At 42.0% G+C, this 6,507-nt stretch overlaps 1 pseudogene across 1 annotated transcript; it reads left to right on the top strand.

Annotated features, from left to right (window-relative positions):
• The first annotated feature begins 1,152 nt into the window (after positions 1-1,152).
• LOC149817648 (dehydration-responsive element-binding protein 1A pseudogene) lies at positions 1,153-2,757 on the top strand (annotated as a pseudogene). Its single transcript, XR_016427401.1, has one exon. The product of XR_016427401.1 is annotated as a dehydration-responsive element-binding protein 1A pseudogene (transcript).
• The last annotated feature ends 3,750 nt before the right edge of the window (positions 2,758-6,507 follow it).

Raw genomic sequence — 6,507 nt, 5'->3', positions numbered from 1 at the left:
TTATAAGCGGATGCAGATATGGTTTCGATTCTTTTGTTACTGGATATTCGAATCAATTTACATTTGAAAAAGGCAAATTTGGTATGAGCTTTTCATCATCTGAATCTGAGTTCAAATCCGTTTAGCCAACATCTGATTAGTCAGATACAGTATTGGCCACATCCTATCTGAACATCTGAACCCGAACTGTTTACATCCTTACACCCTACACTGGTAAACCCCGAGAGACTGGACTGTGGCGGGTCGGGTCCACTCTGCTGGAGTTTTCCGCTATAGGGTGAAAAAAATTAGGGCTGGAACCTGGTCATGGTCAAAGAAAAAAAGTCAATTGATTGTATCAAGAGACCCAAGTGGTCACATATTCAAATGGGTCCATCTCCATGAACGTAATGGACCGGTCAGACTTGAGTACGTCTCTTTCCAAGCAGTGTTCCTCTAGTCGAAGAGGCACACGGAGAGAGAGAGAGAGAGAGAGAGAGAGAGAGAGAGAGAGTAAAGCTCATTCAATTCACAAGGGTTGGTCCAGCACTCATTCAATGCACCACCAACTGTTTGACTACGTTGAGCCACTGGAACGTCCCCACTCAAAGAGCCAAGTCAACCGAACAATCTCTGCCGCCCGCCGAACCAAGTCAAAGGATACAGTTATCGACTCTGGGTTCACACCTATTGTCTCCCTCTGTCCCCGAGAGAACCACAACCGAGCCATTTTCCAAACCGATCAGACCAGGTCAATGACCTTTTCACCATTTGACTTTAATGACCAAGATACAGTTTTGCGGAACTCTCTCTGTCATTTGACTTTAGGGAGTTGGGAGGAAATAAACTCGCCGAGGAGACTTTCCGCGGATGAGTAAAACTCCGAACCACTGATCTACTTCGTGCAGACACGTCACCGTCTACGTCGCAGTCAGTGAGGCCAGTTTTTTTTTTTTTTTTCCAACAACGCGGGGCCAACATGGGATCTTGCTTCTCCACGTCAGCGATTGAGTTGACGTGTGAAAACAGCTGGAGCTGAATCACCAGGTCGGATTCACCCGTTGGCATATCCAGCCTGGCTCATTACAGGATATAACCGTGTCCGCGATCTGGAACCAAACACCCCACCCCCAACCCATTTATAAAGAGACCCCAACCATTCCCTTATTGCCACACACCAAAATCTTTCCTTCAACTGAAACAAACCACTCTCCACGTACACACGCAGTCCTCTGTGATGATGAATACTCCCAACTACTACTACAATTTCCCGGCACCAGAATTCTCATTCCTCAGCAGCAGCAGCAGCTGTGGCGGCGACAACCTCCATTACGACAGCCCAGAAACGTCCTCTGTTTCCGACCCTGGCACCCTGCCTCCGAAACGCAGAGCTGGACGCAAGAAGTTCCAGGAGACCAGGCACCCTATTTACCGTGGTGTCAGGTGCCGGAACGGCAACAAGTGGGTGTGTGAGGTCCGCGAGCCGAACAAGAAGTCAAGGATATGGCTCGGGACATACCCGACCCCGGAGATGGCAGCGAGGGCACACGATGTCGCGGCACTGGCTCTGCGCGGACAGTCTGCCTGCCTGAACTTCACTGATTCAGCGTGGCTTCTCCCAACTCCTTCGTCGACTTCTGCCAAGGACATCCGGTGGACGGCCATGGAGGCCGCCGAGAGGTTCCGGCCGAAGAAGAGTGAGGCAGCAGCCGCCAAGGCCGACCAGCTGGAGCAGACACCTGTGGTGTCAGCAGGACGGGAGAGCATGCTCTTCATGGACGAAGAGGAGTTGTTCGACATGCCCAGCCTGCTGGACAGCATGGCCGAGGGGATGCTCCTCTCGCCTCCCTCGGTAGTTGAGTGTGGGTCCCATTTTGATGACGAGGATGACGACCATGCTGACATGCAGCTGTGGAGCTATTCCATCTGAATCGCTCGGCAAGACATCCTGGGTCAGTCAATACTCGGCCACCAGAGGACGAGACGTCGCGGCAGCGTAGGATTTGGCATCCTTACTCTGAACGGTTTTGGGAATAGTCAGAGTTTGCATGATCGCTAGTTTTTTAGTGTGAACTGTGAAGACAGTCAAATAAAAAAGAGTGTATGCAAATTTGTGTATATACATATTGTAAATGTTGTGGTAATTCCTCCTCTTTTTTATAATTTACATAATAAACAAAATAGCAAAAGGGAAAAAGAGGAAATTAGTATCACAAAGGCTAATCGAAGAGAAGTTTCCTCCGGACGGCTTTGGAAAATTTAGCGACCGAAGCAGTGAGCTCAACGGGATTCTGAGCAGGAGAGGTGATGCCTGTAGCCGGTGTGGCTTTGATTGGCTCCGGCACTGCCTGGCTCGGCCTCTTCGTTGACCTGAAGAACTCAGTGATGCTGCGCTGCATGCCTGGATCGGCTGGGGATTTCCGGCACCTGGATTTGGATCTCTTGGCTTCCTGCAGAAGGGCAGGCTTGGATTCAGGGGAAAACTGAAGTAACATTCTCTCACTTGGAAATCGACCATCCTATCCACTCAATGATTCAAGTGCCCAATTCGAATTGCAGAACCGGCCAACCTACGGGATTAGTCGGTTTGGTTGGGAAAAAGGTCAATCCAGTTTGAAACATGACATGAGGTAATCAATGGTTTTCCCAAGGAAAACAGCATTTGATTCGTAATTAAACTGTATATGACCTTATAGATGTATTCAGCATAGTTTATTTGATACAAAATTATGTTTTGGATCAAATTTTTTAGATATAAAAATAAGATATTTTAAGTCATGAAATTTTGGTACATTGAGAGATGTTGATATTTAAAGATCTTGAAAAACCTACATGTATGCCATAATCACAAGATCCGAAACTTGTTTTCAATTAAAAAATGCATGTAGATCATATATATATATATATATATATATATATATATATATATATATATATATATATATATAGGCTCTGGTCATATACAAAATGAAAAAAATCAAAAATTTTAAAAATTTAAAGCTTCTATTAGGTGGGAGTAGGGAACTCCCTTGAAAATTTAAAGCTCCCAGCACCCCTAATATACATATATATACTCTACCTTGTGGGTAAGGAACTCCTTTGTTAGAACTCATAAGGGGAGGTTGTTTTTTACCAAATCTGACCTCATGAATAACATGGTCAAAATAATAGGAATCAACCCTTAGATCATAGTTTTTTGACGAAAAAATGTTTTTTGAGGTTTGAAACTTTATTGTATCCTAGGCCTTTGATTTTTCAACCCTCATAAAATCTGATCTGATCCAAAGGTCAGCTTCTACTAAACTTAATATGTAGATAACATCTGAAGGGTCAGATGTGTAAAAAAACAGAAAAAACAAATTGTTACATATTTTCGCTAGAAGGTTTCACCCACCAGGGTAATATAGGGGAATGAAAACCTTCTCATTAAGAAATATTTATCGGATTTTTTGGTGTTTTTTCGAAATTCTGACCTTACGGATGTGTTCAGGATTTACTAGAAATAGACATTTGGATCATGCATTTTTGGATGAAAAAAATGATAATTGGAGACTCAAAAATTTGTGAAATTGTAGCAGTTGATTTTTGAAACCTTATAAAAACATATCCATGCATCGGAATCAAATGCTCCAAGAACTGATTCCTATAAAAACAAGCATATAGATCACATCTGTAAGGTCAGAATTTCGAAAAAACATCGAAAATATGATAAATGTTTCTTAGTGGGTAGGTTTGAGAGGTTTTCTATTAAGTAGGTTTTCACTACCCCATATATAATGGGATTAACCTGACTCCTTTTTCATTAGGTCACTGTTAGGACCCTCTAAATTTTATGGTTTTAGGTGTTTTAAGCTCGATATGAACCGTTGGATGTGTTCATTATTGTATACTCAAATTTCATGATAAAATATTCATATTTTTACTTCAAATCAATTTGAAACAAAGGTAATGATAAACACATCCAACGGTTCAGAACAAACATAAAAGACTTAAAACTATGATTTTTTGAAGGGTACTAACAATGACCTAACCAAAAAGAGGGCAGGATGATCACTGTGTGTGTGTGAGAGAGAGAGAGAGATGCTACCTGCTCCCGCAGGAAGTTATCAACTTTCTCAGGGAATGCAGCCCTCACAAGTCCCATATTTTCATCAGTTGTTATGTAGCATGATCCATCTCCTGCGACAACCTTCTGAATGTCTGGACCATCATCTAGCAGATCGGAAACTTTGTTAGTTTTCAATGAGTCTTTCTTTTGATCATCCAGTTCTCCAGTTACTGGATCCAAATCAGTCTGAGGGGTGACTGAACTATCTAGCTCACAAATTTCATCGGTTTCCAGTGATTCTTTCTCTTGACTATCAGGCTCTGTTCTTATTTGTGCCACACCAATCTGATGCCTCGGATCGGGCCAAGCTCTTTTCCACTTTACCATGTAGAATTGGACACCGTTCCGGATTTTCACCCGCTGAATAGAATCAAACTTGTACTGGTCACACAAAAGGAGATCATCTGAATGGTCTGATGCCATGTCTCTTAAAAAGATGGTAGTCAACAATGGGTGCATCTTTTCACGAATATACGAAGGTTTCCAATTCTGATAATATGATAAGAAATCTATCAGAACTTCAGTTTGAGGTTTTCTCCATGATATAGCTGGACCAACATTTTCTGCATACAATCATGTTCAGTACCAAATCATTCAGTCCCTAATCTACAAAAAACGGATTTAAGATGACAATGCGATAGCATGAATTTTCACAGAAATAATGGTCAGATTGATGGCTCCAAATCTAATATAAGTCGGATCGTCTCACATACAGACTAAAGACAACTGAATGCAAGTCAACTGGATCATGGCCCTGAGTTAATCAGCTGTCCATGTGAGCATGGCTCTCATACTTGACATCCAATTGAAAAAGTATATAGTCAAGAATATTAGTAGCTCAAATAAACAGTTTTAAAACATGAACAAGTATGCATGGTCATTTCCTCATTCAGGACCCAATACATAAAAGCAGTGAAACTGCTCTTTAACTTACCACAAAAATAACCATGGCAGTTGCTTAGAAACGTTTCCATAATCTCCTTGTTTGGGAAACTCTTTTCTGCTCCAATCAACTTACAAACCCTGATTTGCCAATTTTCTTCCTTCTTATTTTCCTTATTTCTCAACATCTACAGAACAAGATCAACAAACTGAATAGCAAAGAAAAATCATAAATGCTAAAAAAACTTCTGAAAAAAAGTAATGTTAACATCTGGCCTTTGACCGGCCATTAACAACTGATGATCACACTTATTAAAGAATAACTGGCAAAAGAATGAGAACAGGAGCCAGAGTGGGGGCAGGAATAAGGCCAACAAGGTTGTGTTGTCATCAAATAATTGACAAAAAAAAAGGATTCTGCGACCTAGATTGTACAATGACTTTTTAAGAAACCTAACAGATTGGTGGTCCAGTAGATCTTCACATCCAAATGACTCAAGGCATATGACAGTATATGAATCAACCAATGACATCTCTTGTTTTGAAGAATATCAACCCATGCATCTCACTTTTTATCAATAAAACCATTAACATCTGTTTGTATTAAGTGAATTACTACTTTGTGTGTAACAGCCTTGTTACATTCCCTCAAGAATGTAATGGAGGTATAGGTAGCACAAGGGAAATGGGGAAGATGTGGGTTGGGTGCTTGGGAAACAAGGGAGAAATAATAGGGGGGTTGGCTAATTTGGGGAGAAAGAAGGGAGAGGTTGGGCTAGTTGGGTTGGTCGGTTGAGTGGTTTGAGAGGTTGGGCATGGATAAGTGAGAATCTTAAGAGGTTAGGGATGCTAACCATCTAAGCCTAACCCTTTTAGGGTAGGGCACACTCCCAAAGAGAATTCACAAGAGAATGCTCTCCAAATTGCATTAAGAAATCAAGATACATGAGAATGAATGACCCAAATGGCTTGGGTTGAACCCAGAGTTGCCAGTTGGGGAAGCGTGAGCAGGAAGCGATTCGGGAAGCAGAAGCGGAAAGCGAGGCACTTCCAAAATTTTAAGAAGCGAGAAGCGCGGGACGACTTAGAAGCGAACAAGGAATCATTTCGGAAGCGAGAAGAGAAGCAAACCAGAAGCGACCTGAGAAGCGAACGAAAACAAGGTGGAAGTGAAGGGAAAGAAAAAAAGAAAGAAAAACAAGAAGGGAAAAAAGAGGAGAAAGTGAGCTTCCCATTAATGGGGAAGCACACTTCCCAATTTTTTTGGCACTTCTCAGCATGTTTTAGAAGCGCCACGTTTCGCGCTTTCGAAATGCGCTTCAGGGAAACACATTTCTCCAGGTTCTATGGTGCTTCCAGTAAACCTGGTTGAACCTTATATAGGTCACGCCCCGCCTATCTACCCTCATTACATGTTGATATTACATTCATGCTATCTCAACCTCAAGTGAATACAAAATGACCTAATTGCAAGTAGAAATTAAAAGACATAACATGTCGCCTAATGTAGAGCCCAAGTAGGCTAGCCGGGTAGTGTA

Source organism: Nuphar pumila, chromosome 13 (genome assembly GCF_984573655.1).
Source record: "Nuphar pumila chromosome 13, dmNupPumi1.hap1.1, whole genome shotgun sequence".
Lineage (NCBI taxonomy): Eukaryota > Viridiplantae > Streptophyta > Magnoliopsida > Nymphaeales > Nymphaeaceae > Nuphar > Nuphar pumila.
This window is presented reverse-complemented; position numbering and strand designations above follow the sequence as displayed.